General features: G+C 38.7%; 1 protein-coding gene and 1 long non-coding RNA gene across 3 annotated transcripts in view; both read left to right on the forward strand.

Moving 5' to 3' along the window:
- HS6ST3 (heparan sulfate 6-O-sulfotransferase 3) overlaps positions 1-16,092 on the forward strand; it is a 570,130-nt gene that overhangs the window by 480,189 nt on the left and 73,849 nt on the right. The gene's annotated exons all lie outside the window — the stretch shown is intronic.
- LOC125638168 (uncharacterized) overlaps positions 1-16,092 on the forward strand; it is a 47,562-nt gene that overhangs the window by 5,641 nt on the left and 25,829 nt on the right. Inside the window, exons 2-3 of one of the 2 annotated variants that reach the window (XR_007357166.2) lie at positions 5,393-5,525; positions 9,757-9,789. This is a non-coding gene — a long non-coding RNA (uncharacterized LOC125638168). The remainder of the gene's footprint in view (positions 1-5,392; positions 5,526-9,756; positions 9,790-16,092) is intronic. The other variant, XR_012668893.1, reaches the window with a different exon arrangement.

Raw genomic sequence — 16,092 nt, forward strand, 5'->3', positions numbered from 1 at the left:
CCCTCACTCTGGGGGTGGGTGGCCTTTTTATTGGCCCTGGGGTGCCAGCCCTTCCCCTAAGTAGGCAGTCTGTTATGTAGCTTCCTCTGCAGAGAGGAGAGCAGCACTCTACCCTGGAGCAGACTTTCTCCCTGCTTCCACTACCCTGCAGCAGCTTGTCTCTCCTTTCCCCTCTCACCAGAGGAGTTTTTAAAGGTCTCAGGTAGCCTTTAATTGGACTCAGATGGCCCTGATTGACCTGAGGTAATCTGCTTTCCGCTCCTACGGAAAAGGACCTTTATCATTCTAGGGCTAGTATACCCGCCTTCCAACACCCTCTTATGACTGTCCAGCATGACTTTGTCAATATATATTATTATATTATATATAAATTATATCTAAAAATTCCTCTTGTGAGAGTCGCCTCCCTCCTCCTCCCCAACACAACCTCTGCCTCATTTTAAATGATCTTTTATAGTAGTCTTTAGTAAGCAAATAAATTACAATCCAAAAAACATGAAAATATAATCAACAAGTCCAGAAGAGATGGGAAGACTGGGACCACTTTTAACCAGAGGACAAAATCTGTTGCATTCTCTACGCTTCCTTTATTGCCAGTGGGAGATTTTCCAGCATTGCTTTTCAGTTCATCTTTAATTAATGATATTACATTGCAAAACTGATGTGTTACACACAGGTAGGGGCAACTGTAATGTTTAAGAGCAAGTTTTAGAAGATAATGTTTTGAGACCATCATATATAAAAGTATCCTGAAGGCCCAAGTGAAATATATTTGGTGGCTTCCAGTGAATGTTTATAGAGGTGGATTTTACATGTCCCTAATTACTGAAATGACTGTGCAGTACAGAAGGTAGACCATACTTACAGGTTGGAAGAAACAGTGACGGAAAAACATTGGAGGGTCATGGTGGATAATCTGCTGAATATGAGCTCTCAGTGTGACACTGTGAGCAAAAGAGCCAATACAATTTGGGAGGCATGAACAGGGGAATCTTGAACAGGAGTAGAGAAGTTACTTTACCTCTGTATTTGGCTCTGGTGTGACCCCTGCTGTGGTACTGTGTCCATTCTGGTGCCCACAATTCAAGAAGGATATTTATAAATTGGAGAGGGGTCACAGAAGAGCCACAAGAATGATTAAAGTGATAGACACAAGGAGCTCCATTTATTTACCTTAACAAAGAGAAAGTTAAGGAGTGACTTGATTACAGTCTATAAGTACCTACATGGGGGACAAATATTTAATAATGGGCTCTTCAGCCTAGCATAGTTCTTCAGTCTAGCACGACCCAATGGCTGGAAGTTGAAACTAGACAAATTTAGCCTGGAAATAAGGTGGAAATGTAGTTATTTTGGGGAAGTTCTGTGGCCTGTACTGTAAAGGCAATCAGACTAAGAACATAAGAATGGCCATACTGGGTCAGACCAAAGATTCATCTAGCCCAGTATCCTGTCTGCCAACAGTGGCCAATGCCAGGTGCCCCAGAGGGAGTGAACCTAACAGGTAATGATCAAGTGATTGCTCTCCTGCCATCCAGTTCCACACACTGATAAACAGAGGCTAGGGACACCATTCCTTACCCATGCTGGCTAATAGCCACTAATGGACTTAACCTCCATGAATTTATCTAGTTCTCTTTTAAACCCTGTTATAGTTCTAGCCTTCACAACCTTCTCAGGCAAGGAGTTCCACAGGTTGAATGTGCACTGTGTGAAGAAGAATTTCCTTTTATTTGTTTTAAACCTGCTGCCCATTAATTTCATTTGGTGGCCCCTAGTTCTTATATTATGGGAACAAGTAAATAACTTTTCCTTATTCACTTTCTCCACACCACTCATGATTTTATATACCTCTATCATATCCCCCCTTAGTCTCCTCTTTTCCAAGCTGAAAAGTCCTAGCCTCTTTAATCTCTCTTCTTACGGGACCTGTTCCAAACCACTAATCATTTTAGTTGCCCTTCTCTGAACCTTTTCTAATGCCAGTATATCATTTTTGAGATGAGGAGACCACATCTGTACACAGTATTCAAGATGTGGGAGTACCATGGATTTATATAAGGGCAATAAGATATTCTCCATCTTATTCTCTATCCCTTTTTAAATTATTCCTAACATCCCGTTTGCTTTTTTGACTGCCGCTGCACATTGCATGGACGTCTTCAGAGAACGATCCAAGATGACTCCAAGATCTTTCTCCTGATTAGTTATAGCTAAATTAACCCCCATCATATTGTATGTATAGTTGGGGTTATTTTTCCAATGTGCATTACTTTACATTTATCCACATTAAATTTCATTTGCCATTTTGTTGCCCAATCACTTAGTTTTGTGAGATCTTTTTGATGTTCTTCACAGTCTGCTTTGTTCTTAACTATCTTGAGCAGTTTAGTATTGTCTGCAATCTTTGCCACCTCACTGTTTACCCTTTTCTCCAGATCATTTATGATCTAGATGATTGCAGTGGTTCTTACTTGCCTTGGAAGCTATCAGTATATGAACTCTCAATGCCATCTGACTTCTAAGGATTCTTTATCATGTTCTAGGCTGCAGGTAATTGAATATTTGCTCTGGTGGCTCTAGTATATTCCTCATTACCGTTTCAATTTCAGTACATTGTTTCCCATTTCTAAGAAATAACTATTATTGCTTTCTAAGATTTTTTATGACATTGTCTCCGCACTTATGTAGAGTCCTTCACTTTGCTCTGCTTCAATTTCAGAATGCTTCTAGTTCAGTTTGCGTGTGATTATTTGATATCACATTCCATTTTATAATGTTTTATGATACTTTTTATAAATAGTTGTACAGCACGATGAATATCTTGGTGGGACATTGGAGAGGGAGGTACTCTTTAAAGTTATATAATATATAACCTTCCAAAAGCAGTGTTAAGAGAATGTTAAGGTTGCAAAGTAAAGCACTCAAAGGTTAGGAAATGCCAGAATTAAGGTTGCTAAACCATCTTAATTTGGCACTCTTGTGCGTATGCTTTATAATATAGTCTTCAATTGCATGATCGTACTAGTTTTTCAACAGGACCCCTGTTTCATTCAGCATATGCTCTGGGGATGAATCAGGGTTGTGAAGTGAATGAGGCAGGTGATTGTAGGACACCTAATTTCCCAACTTTGAAGTGATTGACTTTGCAACCTTAGTATCCTTTTAATTAATTTTAATGGAATTTCCTAAGATTTTTAATAAGTAACCTGAAAAACCAAAAATTCCATCCTGTAAGGCATGGGGCAATCATTATGCCAGATTTTGAGACTGTGTGGCGCAATTGAAAGATTATAAGAATATTTAAACATGGGCAAAACAATTTATTTTCCCCAATATCTTTCTTTGAAATGGCTAAACCATTCTGCTCAAACTTTCCAGAAAAGTTCAGCCTGCGGTAGACACCAGGATGGAGTATTTCCGCCCACAGAGTTTAAAATGGCAGGTGAAAGCATGGATCTTGTAATGGAAAGTGTTAAGCAACCTTAACTATAGGTAGTGTGATTAGCTCCACCCATTATAATATAGGTGAATTATTTTATGCTATATCAAGAAGAATCTCTTAAAAGAGTTCCTGTAAAATGTGGTCCTTCAGGATAAAAGTGTGCTGAAACTGGAGCTCATATTGGCTGAAACTAACTAGTATAAGGACTATGCATAATTTAAGATGCATGTAATTCATATTTTAAAGACGTAAATGCTGGCCCTTTATACTGGCATGGATTTTCATTCATTCATTATATTAATTTTCATTTCATTTAGTCTCATTATTTATTTGCATTTCCCCACTGGTCTGTATCTACCCGTTGTCTTGTGTCTTATACGCAGATTGTAAACTCACTGGAGCAGGAACTGTCTTTTTCTTCTGTGATTGTACAGCATCTAGCAGAATTGGGTCCTGGTCCATGGCTAGGGCTCCTAGGTGCTAGAGCAATACAAATAACAAATAATACTGTGTCTTCAGAGATCACAAAGTCCATCTGACACTGTCAAGCAGTTCCGGTGGTTTAACCTTTACCAGAAAATATTGCACTATAGCCAAAAGTTTAGAGTTTATAAGGCAATACTGTATCATATTCCAGATAAATAATTCTATTTTACTCTCACAGTATGGAAGAATTGATTAAATCCTAATGTCATATTTGTGAAATTTGCACAAAGTGTGTATTGTTTATCAAGGAATTTTAATGGAAAAGTTGACTTAATTTGACTCGAGCCATATCATGTAACTTTTTTCATTCATTCCGGACAAAGATTATGCATCCAAAAATATTTCACTATTCCATTCACAAGGGATAAATGAAGTCAATGCAGTAGCAGCAACAGATTGCTGATACTATCCAACTTTATGGAAGCATGTTGTTATGGTTCACAGTAGCCTGGATCGATAGTCGCTATAGTAATACAATCCACTGACAGAATTTCAATAGCTTTCCAGATTTAATGAACTCCCTGTGAAGATGATAAAAAGACATGAAAAGGGAAAATAAAATAGCATCCTGTATTAGATATATCCTCAGGCGATGTTTCTGACTGATTTTTTTAATTTTATTTTATTTTATTGAGTTGCATATTTTAATTATAAAGCCAGTATGCAATGAAATTCATTTCTCCCTCCCCAAGTAAGGATAAACATGCTTTGTGTAGGGAACTAAGTGGGTGTTGTGGGATTGGTGTTCACCACACACTTGAGTTGTCATTTCAGACTATAGGCCATTGCTCACTTTACCCTGTTCAGGTTTCTGGCCACTAGATCACAATAAATACAAATCCAATGGCTCCTATGCCATTCTGCCCCTAATACTTCATTCCCTGCTGGCCTTCTAGAAGAGGCAAGGAGCCCATGGAGAAGAAAGATGGATGCACAGTTGTGTGCTCATTACAAGAATGTGTCCTACTTAAAACCCAAGACACTTTTCTTTTTAATTGTTTAGTATGTCATAGCCTGGGAAATATACTGATCCAAACAAACAAGCTGCTTAGATGAGGGATTATATAGCAATATGGGAAATGTATTAATGTATCTGGTACTGGGAATTCAGATGATATGATATTGAATAGCTAGTAGCTTTTACCTTTGCTAGGGGGGTCTGAGGCCATCTAAGCATGCTGAAGAAGGATTAAAAAGTGATTTTTCCTAACAGTAGGCAATAAACCAACAATTATGTATCATGCTGTGAAAAGTCATTATTTTTTAAATTTTCCATGAAAAGTAAATTGCAGAGCACATGTAGATCTCAAAAAAGATGCACGATGTTGCAAAAATAAGCAAAAATAAATTGAACCGTAAAACTATACATTCATTTCAAAAACTGATCTTCAGGGAGATTAAAAAATACATTGTGATTAATTTTATCTCTTTATGTCCTCTTGCTCCTCAAAATAAAAAAAGACAATGATGCCACGACAGTGAACATAAGAGTGGCCATACTGGGTCAGACCAGAGGTCCATCCAGTCCAGTGTCCTGTCTACAGACAGTGGCCAATGCCAGGTGCCCCAGAGGGAGTAAACCTAACAGGTACAGGTGAGTTGCATCATATGCGCATTTAACTTACGTGAATTCAACTATACGCGCTCGGCAAAAAAAAAGAAAAATAACAAGATACCTGTAAATAGTGCGGGTGATTCTGCCCACCATTCCACTCAATGAGCGTATGCCCCAGAGTGACCGTGAGATGGGAGATGTGAATCTGCTGTTCCCTCAGTCGGTCTCAGTTCCCACGTGATTCTCATAGTGTGAGCATCTCACCACGCTGAGTGTGATTCCAGTATTTAAAGATACTGCACATATTTTTTGTACAACATGGCCCCTAAACGCAAGCCAACTACTTCATCTGGTGCTCAACCAAAGAAACAGCGATCTGTTCCAACACTGGAGGAAAAACTGGCTGTGTTGGACTTACTGAGAGACAGTATGCCGGTCTCCAACATGGCGCATAAATATGGCCGCAACTAATCTAGCATCCGTGCCATCAAGATTCGAGAGAGAGAAATTCGTCACACCATGGCATCAAGTGCTCCAATAACTGCTAAGGTGATGAGCCAGGTGCGTGATAAGACTTTAGTGAAGACTGAAAAGGCATTAAACTTATGTCTGGAAGACATGAACCGTAAACGTGTGCTTATTGATGGCAACACATTGCAAGAAAAGGCTCTTAGCCTCTATGCGCTGTTCAAACCTACCGCCGAAGAGGGACAGCCTTCTGATGAGAAGGAATTCAAAGCCAGCTAAGGTTGGCTTAACAGTTTTAGGAACCACTTCAATCTCAAAAATGTGTAGACTACTGGTGAAGCTGCATCTGCCAATGAAGAGGCAGCAAAAGCCTACCCCGAACAATTAAAGAAAATCATAGAAGAGAAGGGCTATCTTCCGGAACAAGTTTTTAACGCTGACAAGACTGGGCTCTTCTGGAAAAAAATGCCCAACTGCACTTAACGCTTCGAAAACAGAAAGACAAACCCCTGGCTTCAAAGCAGCTAAAGACCATGTGACTTGTGTTGTTTTGTGGCAATGTGGCTGGGCATTTAATAAAGCCGGGCTTGCTCTGCAAGGCTGCAAATCCCCGTGCCCTAAAAGGCAAGAACAAAAATCTCCTGCCTGTGTTCTGGCAATCAGTAAAAAGGCTTGGGTGATGGCAGTATTATTTCTGGATTGGTTCCACAAGTGTTTCATTCCGGAGGTCAAGCGGTATCTCGAAGAGAAAGGACTTGACTTTAAAGTGTTGCTGATCATAGACAATGCTCCTGGCCACGCTGCGGCACTCTGGTTTCCGCATAATGACATTGAAGTCGTCTTTCTCCCCCACAATACCACCTCCCCATCCTCCAACCTCTTGACCAAGGCATGATTCACTGTTTCAAGGCCACATACACGAGGCTTACTTTCTCACGGATATGTAGCACTAGGGATGCTCACGAGAGAAGAGTGCAATATCTGGACAATATCTTTAAAATTGTGCCTCAGGATCTCATGGAGAGGAAAATGAGTGATTGTATACATAGAAGTGCCAGATATTTTTCCTTTAAAAATCCTAAAGATAATTCAAAAGGCCTAAATATGTTGTAGAACAAACTATTTTTAGCAATGCTATACCTAGAACTAGTGAGACTATTTACTAATATTTACGGTTTGATTCTTGTTCAGTGAAAAACCTGGGTGATTAAAACCACTGGAAAGAAAGCAAAATTGAAATAAACCATTTAATTCTACTAGAATTATTTAAGATCAATGAAAAATTCACCAAAGCAATGAAAGTTAGAGAGAATCTCTGTGGTAAATTAACAACAACACATCATCAGTTTGTCAAAAATAAGTGGCAGTTCTCAGGAATATACAGTTCTTATTCAGTATTTATCTTTGTGCCTAATTCTTTCAGCATGCAAACTCCCCTTTTATTTATATTTTAATAGCTTCCTAAAATGTATCTGTAGCAATGTTATCAATTACAGCTCTTGCTGTCATCTTAACCGATACATTTTAAAATAATTCTAAGCATAACATCACCACCATACCCAGGCACCCAACTGTCTTCGATCTGGATTTTCCTGTGGAAATTTTCCATTATTTTTTTTTTGTCATTCAATGGATTCAGAATCTTTTTCAGTTCAAAGGTCACACTTAAAGGTCTGTTTCCTAGTTTTCCTTTATCTCTTTTTTTTATAATAATGATTTCTTTGTCAGGAGCTAAAAATCTCCACTGCTGATTCTGTAACTTGATTGACCACTTTGTTTATAGCTGGAATTCAGTTATCTGGTCCTGGAGGTTCATTTGTTTTTAGTGGCTCACTTGTTTTTCTTCTCTGTCTTCTGTTGTAATCCTCGGTTGCAGCAATTTTTCATAAAACTTGTAGTTGATTCTGGCATGTTTCGACTCGTGAGACAAGCTGAAGCAAAGACTTGACAACAGCTGTCAAAACTTAATTAACAACATCTCTGAATGTCAGATATAACACAGAACTTCAAGAGTGTGGTAATTTGTTCCTGAGCAGTGTCAGATATTTTGCTATGCAAACAGACAGCATTTATGCTGCTATCTTGAAGCCTAAAAATAAGACATAACTTTTATAGGTGATAAAATGCAATCATTCTTTGGTTGAGGTGTTAATGTGTGAAAATACTATCTCCATGCACAAGAAGTCTGTCTTGTGCAGTGTCAGCATTTCACGAGAAACAACCTGTGCATTTATTTTTTTTCTCATAGCCCTAAGGGTGTGTATGAAGAAGATTAAGACAAATGGGGATTTTAATAGCATACCAAATACAATCTGCCCCTCCTATTCCAATACTCTCACAAAAGAACATTTACTCCCCAATGAAAGTATGGTTGATTATCCTAATATAGAAGCTAAACCATGCAACTGAAAAGAGAGTCATTTGAAATTTCTGAAAACATGAGAGAAAGGAAAATTGGCACTAACTAACATGTAAAAACTTTTAAGGCAGCAGATTTGGCTGATTTCCATTGCACTGAGCAGATTTGCTAATTGTATTTTATTAGTTTGGTCTTGTTTCCTTTACATGAAAGATTAGCATCACGTGTCTTTTTTTTCCGTCTACGAGCAGGAAGTCTCTTAGGAGCAGTAGGCTGACAAAGTCATATTAAATAACAGTTTTATGAGTCTTAATTGGATAAAGTTTGGAGATGATTGATTGCCTGATTGCTTCTAATTGTCTGCGACTTCTCAAGTCCTCCAATATTTCTGGTGGGAATTCTCTTGGTAATGCTCCTGTTGTGTATCTCTCAACCAGACAGCTCTAGAAAGCCAAAATATTTTAGATGTGTCTTATAACAAGAATATTCATTATGTGCTGCAGATCATTTTGCTAGAGCTTGGTCTTTATGGAAACATCTGTTACCTAACTGTATTTTTTAATTAGAAAAAACAAAGTGATTATCATTATGAAAAATACCTGGATATGTATGAGAATATTAAACCTTCAACATTTTGGTAGGTCTATCCTTTAATATCCCACCACCATCCAATTAGTTTCTAAAATACCATCTCTTGGAAACACTAACTTAAAAATAAAATCTGCTACCTACTTTGATTAGACAGAAGTGCTAGATATCATATACTTGCTTTGTCCATGAGCCAGCATGTACTCTCATCTCCAGAACACTCCACAACAACATCCTTAGTTACAAAAGAATGGCCATACTGAGTCAGACCAATGGTCCGTCTAGCCCAGTATCCTGTCTTCTGTCAGTGGCTGGCACCAGATGCTTTAAAAGGAGTAAACAGAACAGAGCAATTTACTGAGTGATCCATCCCCTGCTGTCCAATGCCAGCTTCTAGAAGTCAGAGGTTTAGGGTCACCCAGAGCATGGAATGGCATCCCTGACCATCTTGGCTAATAGCCATTGATGGACTTATACTCCATGAACTTATCTAGTTCTTTTTGAACCCACTTGTACTTTTGGATTTTACAACATCCCTGGCAATAAATTCCACAGATTGACTATGTGCTGTGTGAAGACGTACTTACGTTTCTTTTAAACCTGCTGCCTGTTAATTTCATTGGGTGACCCATGGTTTGTGTGTTAGGTGAAGGGGTAAATAACACTTCCCTATTCATGTTTTCCACCATTCATGATTTTATAGACCTCTATCATATCCCCCCTTAGTTTTATCTTTTCTAAACTGAACAGTCTCAGTCTTTTTAGTCTCTCCTCATATATAATCTGTTCTATACCCCTAATTATTTTTGTTGCCCTTCTCTGTACTTTTTCTAATTCTAATATATCTTTTTTCAGATGGGGTGACCAGAACTGCATGTAGTATTCAAGGTATGGGTGCACAATGGATTTATATAGTGTCATTACCATATTTTCTATCATATTATCTATCCCTTTCCTAATGATTCCTAATATTCTGTTAGCTTTTTTGACTGGTGCTGCAGACTAAGCAGATTTCAGAGAACTATCCACAGTGACTCCACAATCCCTTTCATGAGTGGTAACAGCTAATTTAGACCCCATTATTTTGTATGTCTAGTTTGGATTATGTTTTCCAATATGCATTACTTTGAATTCATCAACACTGAATTTAATATGCCATTTTGTTGCCCAGTCACGAAGTCTTGTGAGATCCCTTTGCAACACTTCACAGTCTGCTTTGAACCTATCTTGAGTAATTTAGTATCGTCTGCAACCTTTGCCACTTCACTATTTATGCCTTTTTTCAGATAATTTATAAATACATTGAACAGCACTGGTCCCAGTACAGATCCTTAGGGGATCCCACTATCTACCTCCCTCTACTGTGAAAACTAACCGTTTAGTCCTACCCTTCGTTTCCTATCTTTTAACTAGTTACTGATCCATGATAGGACCTTTCTTCTTATCCCATGACTCCTTACTTTGCTTAAGAGCCTTTTGTAAGGGACCTTATAAAAGACTTTTTGAAAGTCTGATACACTATATTGACTGAATCTCCCTTGTCCACGTTTGTTGACACCCTCAAAGAATTCTAGTAGATTGCATTAGGCAAGATTTGCCTTTACAAAAGATGTGTTGATTCTTCCCCAATATATATTTATCTATGTATCTGATAATTCTGTTCTTTACTAAAGTTTCAACCAATTTGCCTGGTACTGAAGTTAGGCTTACTAGCCTTTAATGTCCAGGATCACTCTGGAGCCTTTTTTTAAAGTACCTTATCTCAATAGCTATCCACCAGTCATCTGGTACAGAAGATGATTTAAATGATAGATTACATACCACAGTTAGTAGTTCTGCAATTTCATATTTGAGTTCCTTCAGAACTCTTCGGTGAATACCATCTGGTCCTGGTGACTTATTACTATTTAGTGTGTCAGTTTGTGCCAAAACCTTCTCTATTGACACCTCAATCTGGGACAGCTCCTCAGATGTGTCCCCTTAAAAAAATAGCTTAGGTGTGGGAATGTCCCACAGTGACGACTGACACAAGAATTCATTTAGCTTCTCCACAACAGCCTTGTCCTCTTGGAATGCTCCTTTAGCATCTTGATAGCCCAGTGGCCCCACTGATGGTTGAGCAGGCTTCCTGCTTCTGATGTACTTAAAAAAAATTGCTATTATATTTGTGTCTTTTGCTAGTATGTTCTAGTTGGTCAGCAAATAAAAGTATTTTTGTGACTAATGAAAATGTGAACAGTTAACCTTTTTACTGATGGTTACAATAAAATATCTGAGGTTATACTGCTAGTTTGTCCAGCTCTTGGTGGCCTTTTTTGGTATACTTGCTGCTGAAGAAAGTTGTATCCAACTTTTGCTGATCCTTTTACAAATTACTTCAGAAAAAAGAAAATTTGCAGAAAGGGGCAGCCAGCTCTAACATACCAAGGCACAGTAGGATGATTGGGAGTTTCAAAACAAATCTAGGTCATGCCAAAAAAAATGTAAAGGGTATTTCATAGGAATTGCCCTTAATGTAAAGCAAAATATCTTTGGGTGCCTCCTAGGAGACAAGTCTGCATATGAACCAGATGATTATTTTACCCATCCAGGAACACAGTTTCACAAGCATGTGTCTGATGCTGTTAGAAAGAACTCTTCAATGCAAATTCACATATACTTACATTTTAGTATTATGTACAATAACCAGATATTCCATGTATTTGCTGTTTAGTCACATTTTAACATTTAGGGAATAACTCTTGCATCTAAGTAAATGCTCTGCAAAATGTTACATTTACAATTCACATCTCAGAGTCATCTCCAGAAGTATTCTTCAGCGTTGCTCCCCTGCCGCCACAGCCCTCTTGTACCCTCCTGTTGTTGCACCTCCCCTTGGGCTTCTGTGGGGACCCCGGAGAGGCAGCAGGAGCCGGGGTAATAAGGGCATGGGTGGGGAACCTGGGGAGGCAGTGGAGGCTGGAGCGCCAAAATACATGTCCACCCAGGGCACTGTTTTCCCGAAGGCCGACCCTGTTTAAGCCTCACAAAATAAGTACAGGGATTGGGACTTGTGACAAGTGGAGATCTTCCGCTTTTACATAAGCAGATATGCAAGCTTACTATGGATATTATATTGACAACGAGATAAAACATTTAGTTGGAGTATATAACCAGTTGTTTCAGTGTCCACAATACTGAGTACATGCCCAACTTCAAATAAGAAATTACCATTGCTGTAGCCGTTAGGATCGCACAATGTGTTTGGTTCAGTGACATAATACAACTCACAAAGACATTTGGCCTCCAGTCTGTGATTCCTCCTTTATGGTGTTTTCCTAGTCTCAATCCCCTTGACTTCTGTAAAATTACAGGCAATTGCATTGGGAGCCAACCCACAGATTCAATCTGGTTTACCCCGGCTGCTCTATTTTCTCCCTGTAAGGCTGAGAAGGATCTGACTGGTGCTCAGCGTGGCTGCCAGTTTTGCACCCCTGATAGAGGTCACAATTGATCGGTCAGGAGCTTCCAGCTTCTAATTATTTCTGCATGTACACACACACATGCATGTCTGCCCTTAATGAAGCTTTCCACACCAGATTCAAAACAGCAACTGAGCATGGTTAACAAATTCCTGCAGTCCCTCTAACGTGCTGAAATAGCAACTACTTGTTTGCTCGTCACTCAAGCATCTATACTGCCACCTTTTCTGGGAATGTTTCCAGATCAACTCAGAGAAAGTAGAAACAGCAGCTGCAATTACAAAAATAAGGTTTTTGGCCGAAAACCAAAAATAAGGAAAAAAAGCAAAGGGGAAGGGATTACACCAGCAAGACTTGTTAGGGAACATGGGAATGCTATCGAGAATTATGTGGGTTATTTTGGCAACTTGTATCAAACACAAAATAATGGTAGATATGAAATTTCATATTGTCACTATTACTTTAACCCCACCCCACTCCCACTTTAGTGACTAATACTGAGCATCTAGTTTTCTGTTTTAAAATGCCACCGATATTTTTTGCTGTTAGGGAGAGATGACATTTGACCACATCTACCCATTAACCTAAAGAAGCAAAACCATCCATTTTTTTGTTATGCATGGCTAATAGATTAAGCTTAGCAACAAAGACGTATGTCACTGTGTCTTCACTAGAGGTTATTTCAGCAGGGAATGTTGCAGGGAGTGTGGGTACATATGAATAAATCGTTCAAAACATTGCTGATTTTAAAAGATGAACTGCAGTGCTTAGTCGAAATTGAGAGAGCTGGCATGTTTTTGAAAAAGGTCACCTAAAACCAATAGGCAGTTGGTAATTATTAATATATATGACTTGTCTAAAGAAGTTAACTTGCATATATTTACTCCTTCAGTGCTGACAATAATGGCAGATAAATCTGATAAAGTTACAGTTCTTATGTGTAAATTTTTTCCCCTTTTTAAATTGTTTTCCCGTCTCAGTGATTTTGCTGTACATCATTTTTTCTAGATCTGCTGAGTGAGTTGGTAGTGATGGGAAATTATTATTATTATTTTTGGGAGCTATAGAATTATACCATTAAGGTTAATTATACTAGCAATTAAAAAGCATCTAGTTATTTGGAAACTATCAGTGGTGATGAATTGTTCTTTAACGTCTCTATACATATATTAGTTTGATGTGAAAATAGGAAATCTGTAGGTCATTGCAATATTTCTTGTTGCTTTTTGCTGTCAGGATGCTTTCCCTGCTGCCCTTGAAAGGCACAAAGTACAGGATAAACCACATTATAGAACTCCTTATCTTTCTTATGGGTATAGGTAACAAATATTCTCATTAATGCTCAGCCTATGAATTATGGACCTTGCTATTTACTGTACAGAATTATAAATTGTCTAGGACTATTTGTGCTCACAGGCTTTTGACTCTGAAATTTCACTCCCTTTTGCAATGCTGTTAGTTATTAAGTATGTTTGGAGTGCTAGTAGATGAGTTTCTTAATTTTTAATGTATTACACGTGGGTCTTTTTGTTTTGTTTATCACCCATGGCCAAAAAAGCCTATTTGCGTCTCTTTTGTCTCATTCTTACAGTTGCTCTAATTTTAAAACAAGTGTAAAAGTCAGATGGCAAATCTGCATCAGGGTTAACGCAGTTGTATTTTATTTACATGCCTGTCTGCCTGTATCAAGGATTCTTAATTGGGTTTTATATTCACCTGACTTGACTTTAGAGCACAGCTCGTGATGCTGTCTTAATAAACTGCAGAAAAAGAAAAAAGGCAAATAGAATATTTATAACCTAGAATCTGTTCCCGGACAGCGTGAAGTGTTACCAGATTCAGTGCTCACCCCAAAGATAAGTTACTCATTCAGTATGAAGTTGTGCCATGCTGCCACTCAAAGAAAGGCTACTCTTTATACTATGGTATTCCTCCTCACAAACTTTTGCCTTTTTGTTTTTCTTTTCTTTAGTTGGCGCAAATATTTAGAAGCAAACAAACTCTCTTTAAAAGTACCAAGGAAGGCAATAGCAACTTCCTTGCAAATTGTACTTGAATATTTTATAGAAATAATAAATGTGTCTTGGTGCTTTCTCCATCTTTTCCCTCATGATAGATATGTATTTTTCTGCTTTCCCAATTTTAAATAAGATACATAAGTTTCATTATTTAAAACGGGAAAGTAAAATGAGCTTCTAAGATAAAATTTTTCATTCAGTAAAGGTCAGAAAAACATATCTTAGCAATGGTAAGGAAGATTATCTACCATCAAGAACATTTTGTTTCAGCTCCTTTTTCAAGCATCTAAATTTTCAGAGATTTTGGAAGTCTAGATGTGTCATGCAGAAAGCACTCCATTGGCTTGTATACAGTTGTGTGATCTCCTTGTGTTTCTTTTTCTTTCCCTGAAAGGTACCTCATCATAACAGATCACTGCTTTTGGGTCCGTATCTCTGAAATCAAGCAGGAGGAAGCTCCCTAGGCTCAAAATTCTACATCTCTTTGTTCTGGCAGAGACCATAGAATATTGGCAACTCCTGTTGTGCCTACCACTAGTTCCATTTTGCCTGCCATCTGTGAAAGATGCTGTAGCTAAGTATGTCAAATAATATGGGAGCCTCATCCTCTTTGATACCTCCTCAACTCTCTCCTCTTACTCACCGATTTAGCATTCTTTCCTAACCTCTTTAGCCCCCAGTGTTCTCAGTATTTTTTGTTAATGATGAGCCAGGTTGCTTTGCAACATCACATCTTGGGTCAGTCAGGGCTTCCAAGCACTGAACCTCAGAGTGCCCGCTATCTGAGTGCTTCAGTTCTGGCTCTGTTGGCAGAAGCTGAGCTGGAATCCTTGAATAATATGACCTCAGGCAATCCATAGTTGTCATAACTGGTCATCTTTATTCTGTATTATTGTTGCCTTCATCGTTACAGGCCCATTGATATAGGCTCAAAAGGCTGTTCCTTGACTGACAATGTTGAGGCAGTCAGCTTGGCTGGGTGTGTGGTGTCACCATAATGCAATGAAGCTTTACAAACTCCGAGTCTTGATCCACTTGTCTGGTGGTGCTTGATGCAGCATTCTTGTTGAGTGAGGCACCCCTGCACTGAGCTAGGCCTGCATGAAGAAGAGCTCACTTGACTCATAATCACAATCAGTTCATGTCTTGATTCCTCAGCTCTCAAAGTAACCAGTCAAGGCCTCCATCAATCATAGCCCTGATTGTGTAAGACTGGCTCTTCAATCTAGGCAAAAACAAGAAATACTGATCAGGCTGATGTCTAGGCAGGTAACATGATGTAAGGGGTAAACCCAGGACCTACGAGTCAGGAGATTTGAGGCCTAACTCCCATTCCACTGTTGACTCACTGTGTGATGTTAGGCAAATCTCTTGATGACTCTGTACCTTAGTTTCTCCATCAGTAAATTGAAGACAAATACGTTGTGCACTTAGATATCATGGTGCTGAACACAGTGTAAGTATCTAGAAAAATGTACTCATTCAACCACATTGCGTCAGTTGAAATTGTTCCTTGCCCCAAATCCAGCACATCAAAGCCATGTCTTGATACTTGACAGTATTCTAATCCTTCAGCACTGCGGTAGTGCCAGGTATGGAGTTAAGACCTACATTATGTATCTCTTCTCTGTTATCCATCTCAATGCCATCAACTCACAAGCCTTCCCTTTCTCTAATGTGTATAAAAAGATGGAGAAATGGATGGGGAAATT

Source organism: Caretta caretta, chromosome 1 (assembly GCF_965140235.1).
Source record: "Caretta caretta isolate rCarCar2 chromosome 1, rCarCar1.hap1, whole genome shotgun sequence".
Taxonomy (NCBI): domain Eukaryota; kingdom Metazoa; phylum Chordata; order Testudines; family Cheloniidae; genus Caretta; species Caretta caretta.